Here is a 19,385-nt window from a genome sequence, read left to right on the forward strand (position 1 = left end):
TGTGAATGACTATACAAGGTCAAAGGGAGTGGATAACCAGATCTTATCCTTTGCAACCAATCTTCTACAGAACTCCCTCTCCATTAAAATGTCTATCCACCTCTAGCATATTCAACCCCTCCAAGAGTATTGTGAAGTCTCCAGGAATTAAAGATTGTTATATGATGAAACCTCCAAGAATATGTCCAATCAAAACTGGCAACCTTATTCACAATTTTATTCATATAGCTTTCCTGCTTCAGTTCCGGCTTAGGTGAAGAGTAGTAGCTAGCTATAAAGAACAGTGTACTATCAGACGGAAGGCGATTTTGCCTTTACCCACTAGCAAAAACTCTCAGCTCCTATTGGCTGGAACCCTACATTTTAGACTTATATTGAACTTCCTACAGAGACTTGGGCCCAATTCTCTTCCCTTGGTAGCTTTGGTGTATTATTTAACATAGGCCAGCCAACCTGTGGCTCTGAGGTCCGAGATGCTATGCAAGCATATAGAAAAGGAGGATGGATGCCTCAAGAGCTTTGCTTTTGCTGAGTGGCTGTTTTCAAGACCCTGTTAATCAAATAATCTACTTTTAACTGCTACGGGATAACGACTGGAACCGATAAACTGATGTTAGCAACAATGGGAATTTTCGGTAAAAATACAAGGTTCCCGTATTCAACTATCTCCCTCTAGATTGGACGATTTTTCTCTCTGTCCATGGGTGTAGCCCCTGCTTCCATGGAGGACAGATCCTGCTCTCTAAGGATTTGTTACAAGTTTCTTCCTGGAAGGGAGAGAGCAGTTTGTCTCTAGCACATATGGTCGGTGTTAGGGGTAGCAAGCAGGGCAGTTGCCTAAGAAGCTAAGTTATAGGTGGTGGGGCTCATGGTGGAGGCCCACTCCTTGGTTTCTGCCCTTGGTCCCAGTGAGTCTAACACTGGCCCTGCTGGGGGTGTGTCTGGGTTGGGAGAAGATTTTGCTTTGTGTATTTCACTAAGGTGCAGTGTAAATTCCTCGGGATTAGGGCAGCCCTTGGCTAGTGTGTATCTCCGTTGTACTGCCCCATGGGCCACTAGCCTGTCTAGTCTCCCTGGCTGCCACTGTAATACAAGTAATAAAGCTGAATGTTTCCACAAAGCTTCCCCAACTCAAATCCTCGCTCCCAGCTGGTTCCACAGCAAAGCCCTGCCCTGGCTCCGCCTGTTAGAAGGCAGCAGTGACCTGCGCTCCCCACAGGCACCCCTGGAGCGCCTTGTTCTCGTGCGCAGCCTCCCCACCCTTCCGCGGCGGCTGCCGCCGCTTCGCTCTCGAAACGTCAGTGGGAATTTCCAGCCAGGAAGGAAGTGAGAGCAGCAGCAGCAGGGGAGGGACGGAGAGAGAGTCAGAGGAGGCTGCTGGTGCGAAAGGGCAGCTGCTGACAGGTCCGTGGGACGGAGCCGCCCGGGGCGCACGCCCAAACAAGGGGGAAAACCCCGCCGCGCGGCGGCTGCACAGGAGAGGAGGACTAGGCGGCCGCTCCGCTTCGCAGCCTGGTTTACATGGCGCCGCGCTGACTCCGGCAAAAGGCGGCGGCAAGCGGCAGCGAAGCGCAAGGCAGAGCGGCTGCCCGGAGCGGGGCTCGCCCTCCCTGCCGGAGCACCGGGGCGCGTCCCGCCCGGAGGAGGAGCGGGGCTAAGGGGGAGACTCCGGCGTGAGGGTGAGCACGGAATTCGGTGTCGGGTCTTTGGCGGGGCCGGAGTCCCTCTGGTGCCTTTTTAAACCTTCGCCAGCTGGTTCACTTCCTCCTTCCTGGTCGGGCTGCCCGTCCGTCGTGCCTGTGAAACGGCTTGAGCTTCACGCCTGTCAGGTGCAGCGCGGCGTGGCCGAAGCGGTACCACTGCGGAGTGACTCCGGATTGGTAGAGCTGACAGCAGATTTTGGCCTCATTGGGTTTGTAATGAAAAAAAGAAGCTGATTGGGAGTGTATGGGTTGGGGAGGGGTGTGAGGGAGAAGAATAATGTTTTCTATTGAAATTTCACCTTTCTTCCTGAAAGCCCCTCTGGCCTTGTTCTGTCTCTCTCCTGCCACTGTCCAGCTCTCTCTTGGGTGAAGGGTGGTAGCCTGCTATAAAGTTCAGTGTGCTGTCAGGTGAGGCGATTTTGGCAAAGGGCAAGGAAGCAGACCCCACTTCTTTTGACACTTGGCATGGCAACTTTCATAACAACTGTACAGCTGTCAACAGAGAATTGACAGAACATGATTACAGTGAAACCTTTGTTATCTGGCACTCTGTTAACCAGAAAACTTTGGTAACCAGCATTGCCCCCAGCCACAATATTGTCACATCAGCAGGTGCACAGGCCTGGCTTGGTTTACCACGATTGGCTTAACAATTTTTTATTTAAGAAGTACTAATCATCTTCAACTCAAAATAGAAATGTGAGACCAACTGCCTCACACTATAAAACTACCAATGTTAAAAACTTGAGTTTTACTATTATTGTCCATTGGGTTTTCCTGGGTTGATGGGACCCTCAGATAACCGGAATTTTTAGATAACCAGAACACCCTAATCCCTGAGCATGCCAGATAACACAGGTTTTACTGTATTGAGATAAGATCTTATCCAAAAGACTGATATGCAGTAAATGGGACAGAGCTATTTTTCCATGGTGGAGCTGGATGGCTATTAGCTTTAAAAGCAAACAAAAGAGAAAAGAAGGGGAATTATTGGTAAAACCCTCTGTGCAGGTCCAAAGCAGTAGGTGCCCAGCAGGTGTTGCCTGTGCTAAGACTAGAGCCCATGTGGCTTGGCATACTGTACAGTAGCGTACTGAACCCTAGGTGGGATTACAAAATGAGAGCTCAGGTGTAGCATGTTTCTTGTTCTGAAAACCTCATTGCGTCCAAGTGTAGGCCCCTTACCTGTACAGGGGAGTCCGTCAATATGATTCATTTACTCTCTTTCCTGTTTTTCTTCATCATTGATTTATGGAGTCACTGGATTGGAAATGGAGTGTTACTGGTCACTTCACTAGGCTTTTAATAAAGTGTGATCCTTAGATGTTGTGTGGTGGATATTCTTTAAAGGATGACTGTCCACTTGATTTTTTTTCAATTGTGCAAATTCAAACATTCCAGTTTCTGTTAGAGCCATTTTAAATTTCATGCTTTGATATTTTTGTTAAAGAAAAACTCAAAATATTTTTTTCTACTCTTTTATTAATGTTTGTGAAGGGTTGTAAGCCAGGGAGAAGCTGACTCTACATAAAATACTAAAAGGAGGGAGAGATTTTTTTAAAACTTTGTCAGGATTTTTGTAATTACAGAAGAGGCTCAAAATTTCAGTGTTAAAATACAGCAATTTTCAAATGTCCCTTTGATTTCACATGTGAAATTCCCTCTTTATCTGAAAGAAAATCAAGTTTTCTACTATTTTGCATTGGTTGGGTTCTCTTAAAAACTATAAAACAATATAATCCTGTAAAGATTTTTTCTGATACTTTCAGTAATGCCATTCTAAATATAGGGAATACTACAGCAGACTTAAATACTTTCAAAAGCAGTAAATGGAATATTCAGTACTAAATGATGAAAATGAAATTGCAACGGATGGAAAATAATAGCTAATTAATTTTGTTACATTTTTCTCTAAAACTAAGAGGATTTAACTCTCCATTGTTTTTCATTGAGTGATATTTGTTGACATGAATGAAAGGAGGATTATTAAGTTACTGTCTTCATGTGAACAAAAAAAAGTATATAGTTTCTGCAAAAAATGGAGACTGCATTAAGGTGAATTACAATTTGTGGCCTTGATTCTCACCTCCCCCCCCCCCCCCAAATGCTTCTGTGTATGAGTAACTTTACCCACACAAGGGTAAGTAAATACACATGTAAGAGTTTTCAGGATTGATGTTTTACATATTAAGTATTGCTATTGGATTAACAAGACATTTCAGTATTCAATTTAAAAATGGTAACTCTTAAAAGGCACTAGTCTTTGTTAAAACTTACACACACTTACTAAAATGTAAAGTTTGAGAGGAAAATTATAGATAACACAAATAGACAAATTTAAGTCCTTTTTATCTCTCTTTCTTCCAAACAAGAGCAATCTGAGATAATACTAAAGGGTTTGATGTTCCAGTCCAGTATCCCAGATGTGCAGCAATGTCACTTCATAAAATTGATATAATGGGTGAAGAATGTGACCGTTTTGTTTTCAATTCTGAGATTATTTGAATCTTAGTGTGAATTTGTTTACTTTTCTAAATATTCTGCTAGCCAAAGAAGGATTATTTTTTTCTGGTTTAGAGCCACACTTTTGTAATTTGAAAAGAAAAAGGGGGGGGGGGAGGAGGAGATTATTGCTGATTTTTTTTTTAAAGATATTTGAAGAAAGATTTTGTCATCTATGGTATTTTGGCATCTATATTGATCAATGAGCAATAATTGAGCTGCTAAAATTAGAAATAGACCACTATTTTAAAACTCAGATGTGTATCTTCTGGTATAAATTGCCATAGTTCTGTGATTCATTGATATTCAAGTCAATGAAGCTAAGGAGGGATGGGCAAAAGGGGGGGCAGTGCTGTGCCTTGCCCTTGCCCTTAGTTTGCCCCCCACCTAGGCTTTTCATAGGTCTATATGCTCTGTATAGCTTCTGCTTCCTCTCCCTCACTCACTCCCCTCCTCCCCCAACTTTTCAGGCTGTAATATAATAATATATAATATGATATATGCTGACACACAGCTTCCTCCTTCCCTCTCCCAAAGTATTTCTTAAATGATTACCCCAAATCTGTGGTAATGCATACCAGTTGAGGATCTGCCCGCAACATTTATATACTTGGATTTTTATTTAGCCCTCCATGGACTAACTTTGGTAAAGAATCTGCAAGAACCGTAAATAATTTCAGATCGCAGTATTGAATTTAATAGATGGGATGCTTTTCTTTTCCCTTCCTGCCCAGAGTTCCCCCTCCCCATTGCCCTTTTAATGGAAGAAATGCATGTCAACAAAAAAAAGTCATCATGAAATTAAATTAGTTTCATTAATAAGTAGTCAATAAGTTCTAGAGAGAGTTAAGATGATGAAACTGAGAATGATTTGGTTTCATTTTGGTGTGGTGTTGTGTAGGTCTAAAAGCACTAACTTCCTTAGTGAAGTAATTTTGTGACTGACAGGAAGCCCCTTGGCTGTTTCAGTCCTTTCATGAACTTTGAAGCTGTTTTGCACTGTGAAAAATGCCATTGGCAGGGTGGGGGGGGAGTGCTTGTGATGAAAAGGGAAAATGAGGAAGGAATGATTGGAGGAGGCAGAAAGGGATGGAGAGCTCTGTTTTAGTGCCACCTTTTAAACTTTTCTTACTTCTTACAGTTATATTGAAGTTTCACAATGATTTTAGATATTTTTTCCAAAGCTTGATTTATTTCTCTCATTTGGTTTGGACTACATGACTTCAGTATTGCTTAGCGATAGATAACTATAGGAAGCATTGTTCCATCACAAACTCAACACTTGGTAAATATTGGAATTTTCATGAAAAATTGAGTTCCCCTTTCTGATCTGTTTCGCTTTGTCCTTTTTACTTCCCATATGCTGCTCCCTCAAATATTGAGCAAACTCAGAAAATGCCCTTTAATGGTAGGACCTCCTATGGTGTTTCTCATGTACAGTGGCTCTGTTCTAGGAGCATGAGAACCACCTGGAAGCCCTTTCCGTGTACAGTAAACTTCCAATAATCCAGCACTTTTAGGACCCAGGGGGTGCCGGATTATCAGATATGCCAGTGTACCCGAAGGAGGGCTATGGGGGAGGGGTTGGTGGGGAACTGCACAGCCTGGGAGAGGGCGTTGCTGCGGGACCAACCCGGCAGCACCCCAGCTGCTCTGCCCCCAGCTTCCCCAAGTCAGCTGCTGGTCAGTCACTGAGAACCAAATGGTTTTATTCATTTATATAAGTTTTCTGTACAAAGAGAATCTATTGGTCAGAAACCTCTGTGGTCTTTGGACACACAGTTTTATCAGACTATGTATCATGAGATATGACTTGAAAACAAAACAGTCCTCCCTTGTAGATTGCTTTTGTGACAGCTATAATTTTAAAGGTAAACATATCATTATGGGAGAGGGAATCTTATTTACTGAGCATGCAAGGAAGTTTATAAATCTAAATTTCTTTTGATTTAGTCATGAATTTATCCTGCAGAGGTTTTCTGCTCCAAAGGTGAAAATAGTGGAGTTAATTATAAAAGCAATGAAAAAAGAGATAAACATTCAGCTCTCGGTCATTTTCACCTCTGGCCCAGTCAAATTATGCCTTAAAGGTCTCATATAATGGCCACTATATGAACTGTGTGGTAGACTTAGAAAAATTTGCACTTGCCAAAATCGTAATCACAACTCTCACTAATTATGAAGTTAGTCCAATCGTGAACTTGCTTATTGTCCAATTTTGTCTCAATAATTATGCCTTCATTTCCTAAAGGTACTAAAGCACGTGCCTAGCACATGAGCAGTTCCATTGAAATCCATGGGACCACTTCTATGTTTTATGTTAAGTATGTGGTTAAGTACCTTGTTACATCATGGTCTGTCTCTGTTGGCAATTTCAGCTGACAGGACAAAGACTAAATAAGCGTGTTTCTGAATTATTTTGTCCATCCCAATTTTAGAGGTAGAAGCTCTAGATTAGGGTTGAGCCGCAGTGGCAGACAGAGCACCAGCACAACTCAATCTTATCTCATCTGAGGAAGTGGGTTTTGCCCACGAAAACTCATGGTACTCTCTCTCTATTTTTGTTAGTCTCTAAGCTGCCACAGGACGACTCAATGTTTTTAAAGTTACAGACTAACACAGCTCTGAGACTTTTAAATTCTCCCTGTAAGGCACAGAATTGTGTACAGTCAAACACTATGGCCTAGATTAACAAAAAAAATTACACATGGCAAGACTGAGCATTGCCATGCCTCATTTTCAGGCACCTAGAAAATACATACTTGGTATGTAAAAGGGTGAAGAACAGATGAGGCACTAGATATGATAATGTTCTTTAAAATCAGATTTTTCTCACAGGCCAATGGACAAATTCATAAAAAAGCAGTAGAAGGATCCCTATAATTTTCTAATTTCACTATAATATTTTGTGTCATATAATATGGATTATACTGTATAGAGAGGAGGCCTGAGCAATTGTTGCCATTTGTTTTGTTTTATATGGATTAAATCCCAAACAACCTGAGTTCCACCTCCCAAATCTCATTTTGAAAACAGAGTTCAGCTCCTCAAAACGCAGAATTTTACAAATGGCCTGTCGTTGCTGTTCTTTGTCTTACCTATATTATTTGCTGATTGTCAGGACACCACTGACCATTCAGAAGGTCAGCTCTTACCAATTTACAGTGTCAGATTGCAAACAAAAGACCATTGAGATTCCCTGGCCAATACCACCACCTCCAGATGGAATTTACTTGCTACCTCCAGAGCCCCCTTACTCTACAACATATGGCAATGTTTTTGTTTAAATGGGGAGCAGACCCTGTATCAGTTACACTCCAGCACCTGTCCTGAAGGTGCTACTGATGATGCATGACAACACATTTCAGCTAGAAATTATGTTGGGGGTTTTGTTTGTTCATTTTTTGTTACTTGAGTAATTATTTGTTCTCCATAAATGATCGAGTTCTGCTCTTGATACTCATGTGCAATTCTCATTTAGAAGAAGGGGGAAGTGTGTTTGTTTCCTGGGTTACAATTTAACTGTAACATAAAACAGTTACAAACAAGGCTGGCTTTAGGGAAAATGACGCCCTGGGAGAACTTGCGTTTTAGTGCCCCTAGACTTCACAGCCATTACCCCTGGCCGCTGCTGCTTCTCCGTTCATCGCTCCTAATCCCTGCTGCCTCTCTGGGCTCCCCACCCCTGCTTTACTGCCCTGCTCCCCCTCTGCTGCCTCCCCACATTATCCCAAGCTCCATTCTGCAGCCTTGCACCCCAAATCTGCTCTCCTCCTTGCTTCTTGACCACGGTCCCCCTGACCATGGCATCCTGGGCAAGTGCACATCAATAAGGCTGACCCTGGGTACAAACATAAAATTTAAGGTGTTTTTTTTTTTAAAGTTGCTCCACAATTATTGTTTCTTTATTTCTTCAGATATTTTTAAACCTGAATTTAAGAAAAAATAGGTCATCCAAAAATCCAGGTGGTTCTTACAGACTTCACTCCAATTACTTGTTTTTTAAAGGTAGTTCACTACAGTCAATTTCTATATCTGGATATATAGATACTGAAGTTGCAGCATTTTGTCATCATTTTTTATTTTGAGCACCTATTTTGTTGCATATTTTGACAACTATTTATTTTTTTCAGTTTCATTAGTCTGAATTTGTTTTAACAAAAACATTCAAACATTTCCAAGTAATGCACATTATTTTGTATTTATAGCTGGGATTATGTTTTCCAATGAGGTCTAAATTAGCTGTTATAAGTCAAGAAAAATATTTTGGAATCACTGTGGATATTTCTCTGAAAACATTCACTCAAGGTGCAGTGGCAGTCAAAAAAGTCAACAGAATGTTTGGAGTCATTAAGAAAGGAAAAGATAATAAGACAATAAATATATTGCTTCTATAAATCCAAGATACATTCACATCTCGAATACTGTATGCAGATTTGGTCACTCTGTATTAAAAAGGATATATTAGAATTGGAAAAAGTATAGGACAGGGCAACAAAAATCACTAGGGAGTATGGAACAGCTTCTATTTGAGTTGAGATTAATAAAACCAGGATTTTTCAGCTTGGAAAAGAGAAGACTAAGAGGGGAATATGATGGAATTATATAAAATCATGACTTATTTGGCGAAAGTAAATAAGTGTTAACATAGGAACTAAGGGTCATCAAGTGGAATTAATATGAAGTAGGATTAAAATAAGGATGTTAAGAGGCAGGTCATTGGGTAATTTGTATCAACTACATGATTAGTTGATAAGAGAAGGTACTCAGAAGGAGTTATCTGCACTGTGGCTCTGCAGTGTAATGTAGTAGGAGCCAAGCATGCAGGCAGCTTGGCTACAACTACGTGTAATCTGCAGAGCCGCAGCAGGTGTAGCTCCTGGACCCAGCACAAGCCGGGACTGAGCCGAGCTTGCTCAGTCTCGATTCATGCTTGTGGGACCCCCTAAGACAGGAGCTACTGTGGTGAAGCCTTTTATTCTGATGGAGGCAGCAGTGAAGGGGGGAGGGGCAAGCAGCACCATGGAGACAGTGCTGGGGGGAACCGGTCTTTAACCCCCTCCCACCAGCTCCTGCTTCCCCCCCTCCCTAGCTGCCTCTGATACAGAGGCAGCGGGGGTGGGGGAAAATGCAAGTAGTCAACTGCTTTTTTACATCCCGGCTGTGTCTAGACTGGCAAGTTTTTCCGCAAAAGTTTTTCCTGGTAAAGGTGATGCTTACCAGGTATCTGGTTAACTGGTTATCCATTTACATCCCTATTTTCCGGAAGCTGAGAATGGGCAATAGGGGATGTGTCACTTGATGATTATGTACTCTGTTCATTCCTTCTCATGCACCCGGTATTGGCCACTGTTGGAAGACAGATACGGGGCTAGATGGACCTTTGGATTGGCCAGTATCTTGTTCTTATTCCTATTTTACAATATGTTACAAGCACAACAATTGATAACATATCACCATCTGTCACTTAGGTCATGACATCCTTTTTTATTGCTTCCCTAATTGCCAGTCATCATTCAGAAGTCTCTTAGGAAAATTTCAGAGAGGTAGCTGTGTTAATCTGTAATTAAAAAAACAATGAATGGTCCTGTAGCATCTTAGAGGCGAACCAAAAAATGTAGACAATATCACAAGCTTTCGGGGGCACAACCCACTTTTTCAGATGAGTGGAGCAAGGGGTCCTGGGGTGCAAATATATAGCAGAAAAGGGGGGGGAACCTGTCAGTTAAAGTGTCCTTGCTAAATGAGGCTAATAGAGTTGGCTGTAAGTGCCTGAGGCTTAGTTTTTGATGTCATTTGGGTGTTGAATATAACGGCCCATCCAACACATCTTTGTTCAGTCCTTGGGTGAATGTGTCAAATTTGCATATGAAGGCAAGTTCTGCAGACTCTCTCTCTAGCTGGTTCCTGAAATTACTTTGCAAGGAGATAGCATTAGATTTATAGGGATGCTCAGTGACTTAAGAATAATGAGGGAACTCTGCCCATTCTGCGGAAACAATATATAACAGAGGTGTATGTTACAAGAACTGCATATTCCTCACTGATTTTCACGTTGCATTTAGTGCCAGTTATTATTTACAAATTTTATCTCAAACTATTGGCATCAGTAGCACAATACTGAGGCAATAAATTGTATTAGGCTCAAAGGAGGAGCACAGTTTGCAACTTTTTATGAAGATTATTCCCAACTCGGCTTAACCTTGAAAGAAGCAAAGTATTTGGTTATAATGTATGTAGATTAATTATACGAGTAAGACAGCCATTCCCACAATACTCTTACTGTTTGTCTGATAAACTTCCCCATACTATTAAAAGTTTAGCTCAATAAAGTAATTGTTTCTTAAAGGAAATCTATGACCATATTTTCAGAAGAGCTCAGTCAGCACTCAATAGTTCCTGTGTAGATTTTTAAATAAGTGTCTGTGTTTTCATAAGAATTCAGCTTCCACTTAAAATATGATATGAAATGTCCATATTTTAAAAAGTGCTCATCATCCAGCAACTTCTGTTGGAAGCCATTAATCATTTTATTGACATAAGCAATTACAGATTTTCTGTAGGTTATGATTCTATGCAGATTCTGTTGGCTGCCAATGCATCCTTTCTTAACTAAGATATTATCTAAGATCCCAAGTCAAGAGGAAAACTCATTTCCATTTGTCAAAGAGAAAACCATAAATAGACGGAGCAAATATCTTAGGGTGTGTCTAGACTACAGGGTTTTGTGGACAAAAGTGGACTTTTGTCGACAAAACTATACCTGCGTCTACATTACCGCTGAGTTCTGTCGACGTAACGTCGACAAAACTCAGCAGTTTTGTCGATGCTGGTAAACCTTATTTCACGAGGCATAATGCCTTCTGTCGACAGAGTTCTGTCGACAGAAAGCGTTATTGCATGTAAACTGTCCTTGCGTCTACACCGCCATGTCGACAAAGCAGCTTGCTTTGTCGACAGAACTGAATTTAGTGTAGACGCTCTTTGTCGACAAAAGCTTTGTCAACAGTATCTGTCGACAAAACCCTGTAGTCTAGACGTACCCTAAGATTGTGTTAGTAGAAAAACCAATGTGCAGTATTATCATTCTGGGTTGCTGTAAGTGGCTGCCAAAATGTAGCAATTGAAATTCTGAATCTTCTTAGCAGCACTGGGGAAAGTTTCTTCTCTGCAATACTTTCAGAGGGGTAGCCATGTTAATCTGTAACTGGAAAAACTTAAAAAACAGTGAATAGTCTTGTAGCACCTTAGAGACTAACAATAAATGTAGAAGGTATCATGAGCTTTCATGGGCAAAACGCACTTCTTTAAATGAATGAATCTGCAATACTGTAATAAGAAACTATTTTAATGTATATTCTTTCAAAATCACCTGTATTCAATATCAAACTCTTTCAGAAAATCTCAAACAAACCCAGTATTGAAGTCTCAGAAGAGGAAAAAGAAATACGTAAAAAAGTGAAGGGTCTTCTAAGAGATTAAAAGGATGATGTCAATTTGAGATTTAATCACTTTCTGTAATTTGTTAAAAGTAGTTTCAAATGTTTCAGCTGCCTCAGAAAGCACCATCAATTTTTGTGATTTTTTTTACAAACATCTTCCATGGCTTTTAAAATGTTCTTTCCCCTTTTGCTAGATCAAAGATCCGGACATATAATAACTGTGACAGTGAAATTAACTATATAAAATATAACTATGAAATATATGAAATATATAAAATTCTGTTAAGAGCAAACAAATGTAAAAATTGATGAAAATAATTTTGCATCTCAATGCTTTCAGTTATAGTAATTTAGGGTTTCTCGTAGCAGGCAATTGTACATATAAAATGTGTAATTATGTATGCCAAACTGGTGATTGCTCATGCAACTTTCACATTCTAAGTATTTCTAAAGCCATTCCTCAGAACAATATTTTAACTTAATGATCTTTTACCTAGGCGCATAAGATACCTGTGGAAACAAAATTACTGCCATGGTTTAACCTTTTCTGCAATAGACTTTTTTCTCCTGAATAATTTCCCACTGGTGCAGCTCTGTCTGTAGTAGCAATGACAGACGTGCAAGACACAGATAGCTGCCAGCAATTATATCTCTTTTGGCATATACTTGCTTTGAACAGGTTTAGACAACATGGTCTTTCAAATGCCAGTGACTGCCTGGAGCTCTGCCTGTGCTAGGATGAAGTACTGTGTGATTATATTGTACAAAAATTATCATTTTTACCTGCGGAGTTCACTGCTAGAATCTCTAAGCATTCAGCAACAGTGGGCATATCTACAAAACCATGGTCATCTATGAGCCAGCTTAAAGCCTGAAGTATTTTATAGTTGTGATGTAGTACAAAATTATACATATTTCTGGTGTCGCTCCTGTGAAATATGACATCGCCTTCCCATTCCCTGTTTTTCCCTTATTTTGAATAAACACGAGACACCTGCTAACAGTATTAGAGATCACAGATTATCTGCAGCTGCTGTTGAGTTAAACATTTTTATTTGGAAAAACCTCTTTTTTATATGTAAATACTAGGGAAGGCAAACCAATTTGAACAGGAAATAGAATTGACACACATTCATGTGAGTATCCCTGCTACAAAACTGGCAGCTGTTCTTTCAGGATTTCCAGCCACTTGAGGGTGGGAGTCATTTTATTTTGTCATTTGGCTGTATTTATTTTCCAGATTCCCCTTTCTGAAAGAAGAGGGTGTTGTTATCACCAATAACAGGAGAGAAAAACAAGCTGTTTTGTAAAAGATTTGGTTAATTTAATAGAGGTAGATAACCTTTATATAGAACATTTAATAAATTGTCTGAATAAGTCTGTTGTGGGGATATTATTATCATTTAAAATATGAAGGAGGAGACCTCCATTCAGTTACATAAATTCTCAGAGTAACGTCTGTAGAATTTTACTTAATTTCTAGAGCGCGCTGTCATTTTAATCTCTTTTAAATGCTATAGGACATACTGGATGTAAATATCCTGATGTAAGAGTGGGCAAAATGGTTTTCTAAAATAAAATAGGAATAAACTCTCCTAACCAAGGAGGGCTGGTACGTATGTTCTCTGAAGAGTCTATCAGCACCATATTAGCTTGCAATTGACTGTTTGCGCTTTCATGTAGATAAGCTGGCAGAGAAATTTTAAGAGAGCTCGGTAGCTGCTTAAAATGTTTTTGCCAGTTATCACTCTTCACATAACTAGGCTTTATAGGTAAAAGCCCTATGAGGCATAGGCACTGACTCCAGGAATGCTTCAGGACTGGAGCCCCTATGGGGAAAAATTAGTGGGTGCAGAGCACCTACTGGAGCCAAGCTACCTCTCTCCCCCCACCATCTCCTGCTGCGACTCGCACACTGGCAGCCCCAGTGACTTACTCCTTCCCCATCCCCTCTTCATTTCCTGAGCACTTCAGACAGCTGATTCGAGTCATACAAGAAGCTCAGGGAGAGAGGGGCAGGAGTGGAGATGTGGTGTACTTGGGGAAGGAGGCAGGGTGAGGGCAGGAAGAGATGGGGCTGAGGGCAAGGGCTTGGGGGAAGGGGTGGGATGGCAGCAGGGTCAGGGATGGGGAAAGAGGTGGAGTGAGGAAGGAGTTTCAGGTGGAGCGGGGAGAATGTCAAGCACTCCCACCCCCAAACTAGAGGGGAAATTGATGCCTATGCTAAGAGGTGTTACAGAGATATTATTAATAGAAATGTAGCCGTGTTAGTCTGGTGTAGCTGAAGCAAAATGCAGGACTATGTAGCACTTTAAAGACTTTTGATCTGAGGAAGTGGGTCTGGCCCACGAAAGCTCATCATCTAATAAACCATCTTGTTAGTCTTTAAAGTGCTACATAGTCCTGCATTTTGCTTCAGATATATTATTGACACTGTTTTTCCTTGATCTGTCAAAACTGAGCTCTCAAGAACATTTATGCCATTTGTACTCAAACTTCATAGACCGTGGGTTCTCAGACTGTGGATTGGGACCTCAGAGTGGGTCATGACTCTATTTTAATGGGATTGCTGGGGCTGGCGTTAGACTTTCTGGGGCTTGGAGTGAATGACAAAGTGGCACCAGTTTCAGCCCCAGGCAGTAGAGCTCAGGTTACAGGCCCCCTTCCAGGGGCTGAATTCCTTGGGCTTCTGTCCCCCCCCCCCCCCACACACACACATACACATACACATACACATATACCTGGGATGGTGGGGCTTGTACTGTGGTCTCAGGCTTTGGTTCCCCCGCCTTGGAATTGCATAGTAATTTTTGGAGGGTTGTGAATCTGTTACGTGTGGCTGGGGGCTGGGTCAGGAGCTACGGGCTGCTCTAGCTGGGCTGGAGCAGTCCCCAACCCTGGGATCCCACTTAGTTGGTTAACTGGTTAAATGGTAAGTTAACATTTAACTGGTTAGCTAATTAATCCGGATTTTAGATCCCCATTTTGTTTTTAGAAGGGGTCACAGTGGAGTGAAGTTTGAAAACCGCTGGCATAGACTAATAGCAGAGACCTTTCAACCATGTCTCTTCTTGCAGGGTGGGGTACAAGAAGCATATGTTTTATGGGTTTTTTCCTGTGATTTCAGGCCCCATTGAAGTATGAGTCTTACTCATGACTACATTTCAAAACATGAATAGGTAATTCTCTCAAAATACCACTCAAATTATTTTTTGTTTTCACTTTTATAAATAACTTTTGGGTGAAACTTATTTTTTTTGGTCCTATTTTTACTTCCTGTTTGGAGGAATGATAGATTTCCTAGTTCATTAGTGTATGTTTGCCATATATATGTTTCCACAAATACCATTGTCATGCAACCAAAGCTAATAAAGTAAACATGAAGTTTAAAAAAAGGGGGAGAATTTCGAAAAGCCCCAGTAGCTGCTTGAGGAGAAGGCATTTGTAAATGTTTGCTGAAATGACTGCATTTGCATCAGCATAATCAAGCTTGATTCAACCCAAACTAAAGTCATTATTAAGTCGTCATTGTTCTCAAAAGGATGAACACTTTTACCAAAAATCCAACTCTGGTTAGGCTCCGTTGTGTATGCTAGTGTGGCTACTAATTTGGAAAAGCAAAATGTCTTTGCTCTTCTTTTAAAATCTAAACCTATTAATGAGTGCCAGCAGCAGTAGCAGGGAGAAATTGTCCATCAAGAAATTAAAAGGCACAATGAAAATAGTGAAAGCATTTGCTGGCTTTGTTTTGGAAAGGCATGTCTTGTCTTCTTTTTTAAAAGACTACATCATGTCACATACAGTCATCAAATATTTAAAGATATTCAAAGCACAGTAAGGGTGGCATGTCTACACTGCAATTGCGTAGCTGAAGTTGAAATAGCTTAATTTGGCTTTTGGCGCTGTCTACGCAGCAGGAAGTCGAAGAAAGAACACTCTTCCTTAGACTTCCCTAACTCTTTGTGAAATGAAATCTACAGGAGTCAGAGTAGGAAGCTCGACATTATTTCGAAATAACTAGTTGTATAGAAATGCACTTCGTTATTTTGAAATAACATCAGTTATTCTGAAATAACACTGTTGTGTAGACATACCCTAAATGAGCTACAGCAATGTTCCTCGGGTTCTGGTTATATTTACTGGCTCCTACTCAAGCAATAGTTACAAGCCTTCACACCAAGTAATAGTTGATGTTATATTCCATACTCCACCCTCAGTTAGATCCATGTGCTCCCATTAGCTTCAGTGTATATTGTAGGAACTGGTGTTTGTTATTTTATTATTTAACACTAACAAAGCCATACATGACTCTTTGCTGTGAACTTCCCTGAAAGTTTTTAATCCATACTGAGGAAAACTCTGTGAGTCCAGAATTCCAGCCCCATATTTGGGAATAATTCAGAAATCAGTCTCCCCAAATTGCAATAATTTAAATTGTGCCGTTTTTCTCTTTCACTAGACCTCTCCCTTTCACATCAAACCTATTCATCTGCTCTCTATACTGGCTTCTTGTAGAATATTGTCAAGTTCAGGGTCTCAATTTTTATCCTCAGGGCACCCAGTGGCCTGAAGTCAGGATACCCAAAAGATCACCTGGAGCTCCAGGATGAGGACTGTGGTTAACAACTCTCCTCAAAGAGAAAATTTTCCTCCAGGAGAAAATTCCAATCATATTAGAATTTTCTATCACAAAGTTAAGGCTCATCTGTGTGCAGTAGGCAGAGCTTTCTTGGGGTTAGTCACACGCTGTGAAACAAAATTCACCATCTTCCACACTGAGTGCAAGGCACAGGTCTGTTTCTGGGTTTCTCTAATATAAAAACGTAACTATGAATACATTTGCAAACAAATTCCCTAAACAAAAACACTATCCTGAGCATATAGTTTTCTGTCTGGGGAGAAGCTGAGAGAATGAATGAATCACATATGACACATGCTAATTGTGTCACTTAATATGCACATGTAAAATGCTCAGATACTACAGTAAGGAGGGCAGTGTAGGAATTCATGGGAAGGAGCTGTTCTCAAAGTCTCCCATTTTTGTGTTGTTGACATTTCATGGCTTTACTCCAGTTTTTTGAATATATAGAAAGCCTACGAGAAGGGTTAGAATTTATTATGACAGCAAAACATCTTGTATGTTGGGAAAATATTCAGAGGGTATTTTTTTACTTTACTTTTCTTTGAAGATGGATTAAATGCTTTTAGTTTAAAATTGAGTATAATAGTCATTGGGAGGGGATTCTTTTAGACTTCTGGGGAGTGAATTTTTATCTAGTCCCTGAGAAAGCACCCAATATAGTTACATACATAAAGCTGCATGTTTGCATGCCAAAGACAGGTTGTGTATCTAACACACTGTATATGTGTGTGTGAAAGAGATGAGTACAAAAACCATGAGTAAGAGGCACCTGTGTTTTTGGTGCCAAAGAACTTGTGTTTGATGCCTGCTTATGACCATGATGTCTGCATATATAGAGCCACAGTGTATATGTTCTTGTTAGGCAAAATCTGTACTTTTTGCAATTGCCTTCCTGGCATCATGTCAGGATCCAAATAGCTACTCTTAATTCTAATGATAAAGCTATGTAGTACATCATTTAAGGACAGCTTTTAATTTTTAATAGCAAAACACAATAAATGGTGGATATGTGAAAAATACAGTGTTTTGCTCCTGCTTTTGTTTTATGAGTCATGTGTGTTAAAAGTTCTAAATATAGATTCTACATGCCATACATATTACCATGAATTAGAAAAAGAAATACAAAATAACCTCATTTCCCCGATAAAGTCCTTCTGTGAGACTGTGAGTTAGGTAATTTCTTTTACTAGACCTGCTTCTGTTGATGACAGAGAGGATATGCTTTGTGTTGAACCAGCTGAAGCATTCATTTGCCCTTTGTCAGCCGCAGGTAGTGAATGATGGTATAATCAAATCTGCAGGTTATAAATTCTTAGAGCTTATGCATCATAACTAGGGCTCCATGTTTGTCACGGAGGTCATGGATTTTGTGACTTTCTGCAACCTCCATGACTTCTGCAGCAGCCAGTGTAGTGCCTGATCTTAAGACTTGGGTGCCAGATGCTCGGGTAGCCCCAGAAACAGCTACATTAGCTATTGCTGGAGCAGCTCTGCAGCCAGATGCTCAGGTAGACACATAGCCAGATGCACCAGCTATTGCTTGGGTGGCCCACAGCAAGTGGTACTGCTGGACCTGTCCCTTCCCACCCCCAACAGCAGCCCCCCTGTGGTATTCTCCCACTAGTGCTTCCTCATCTCCCTCCCAGCAGCAGCCTCCCGGGTGGCCTGCACAGCAGTACCCCTGCCCCCTCCAAGATTTAATTAGGAGTATAAGTCATGGCAAGTCTGTGAATTTTTGCTAAAAATACCCATGAATAAATCATAGGTCAATCATCCTCCAGCAGCAATGGACTCCGTCAACTAGTTAAGTCCTAGTTAGAAGGAAGCACTGCATTTCTTTCCACTGTTTCTGCATACATGTTTAGGATTAGCGATGAGTCCAACAGGAGACATTTGGCAAGCAAACACATCAATAAAGAGGGAGGTTAGCATTCCAGCATTGACAATAGCAAGTTATAAAACACAATAGGAAAAATAATAGTGGTTTACTGAGTTTTGTAAGATGATGAAGTTCACTAATGGTGCTTTTCTTACTGACTGCAATAATTGATCGAATACAATTTATTATTGTATCCACCATTCATCTGTGGCTGAATACCATTTCCAGTTATTTGAGTATGACCAATACTGCAACTAGACATCAGCTACACTCCCACTTTCAAAAAAATCTCTTCAAAGTTGAAATTGGGGGAAAGCAAGTTTGTACTTGCTGGGCTGAGATTTTTTTACCCTCCTTTTTCCCAAAAAAGTCTTCTGTTTTTCCCTTTTCAATTTTCTCACCTGTTTCCAAAGGTGCTGGAGGGCGGTACCACATCTCCTTTGGATCCTGTCAATACACCAAAGTTAGTTTCTGCCCCCAAAAAGTAAATGGATGCTCCAATTTTTTTTCAATGTCTACCTCTCTAGTCATATAAAGGTCACTCTGTGACTCATTTTTCCTTACAGATTCTTAATCATCCCACATTGTTGCATGACAATAAATTTTCATAATTGGTTTTTAGCTCACTGGAAAATATTGTTGTTAATCTTGATGATGAAAGATGAGAGAGCCACTGAATCCTGCCTGCCTTTGTAAAGTTTTTGCCCTTTTCTTACAACATGTGTTTGCATGTTACAGTCAAACAACTCTTCTGGAGTAATACATTTCATTAGCTACATTATACTGTCTACTCATACAATTCCCTGAGAGGGTATTTTCAAAAAATATTTTAACATTATAAAGGAAATTTAACTACATTTAACAAAGTTAAAATTAAAAATCCAGTCTTTTGTTACAATTAGACTAGAGAATTAGGAGCCAGGATTTGGATTATTTCCTAACTTTGCCAGTGATTTGTTCTGTGGCCTTGCAAAAGCTACTTAGGCCCAAATTTCCAAAGAGTCAACCAATTTTGGACACCTGTCTTTGGAAGCACTCACATTAAGACACCTGGGAGGTTAATTGTTACAGGCACTGAGCATGGGTAGCTCTTACTGGCTATACTTGCAGCTGTAGGTACTCAGCACAAGTAGAGGCAGGCCATAGATATCTCACATTGGACATCCAGAATCAAATGCATCCAAACTTAGTCAGCACTTTTTGAAAATGTGCAATGT

The 19,385-nt window shown here is 40.5% G+C and overlaps 1 protein-coding gene across 1 annotated transcript in view; it reads left to right on the plus strand.

The window, feature by feature from the left end:
• The first annotated feature begins 1,315 nt into the window (after positions 1-1,315).
• NFKB1 (nuclear factor kappa B subunit 1) overlaps positions 1,316-19,385 on the plus strand; it is a 100,459-nt gene continuing 82,389 nt past the window's right edge. The window contains exon 1 of the mRNA XM_014575416.3: positions 1,316-1,679. The gene's annotated coding sequence lies outside the window, so the exon portion shown is untranslated. The remainder of the gene's footprint in view (positions 1,680-19,385) is intronic.

The sequence above is a fragment of the Pelodiscus sinensis genome, chromosome 5 (genome assembly GCF_049634645.1).
Source record: "Pelodiscus sinensis isolate JC-2024 chromosome 5, ASM4963464v1, whole genome shotgun sequence".
Classification (NCBI taxonomy): Eukaryota; Metazoa; Chordata; order Testudines; family Trionychidae; genus Pelodiscus; species Pelodiscus sinensis.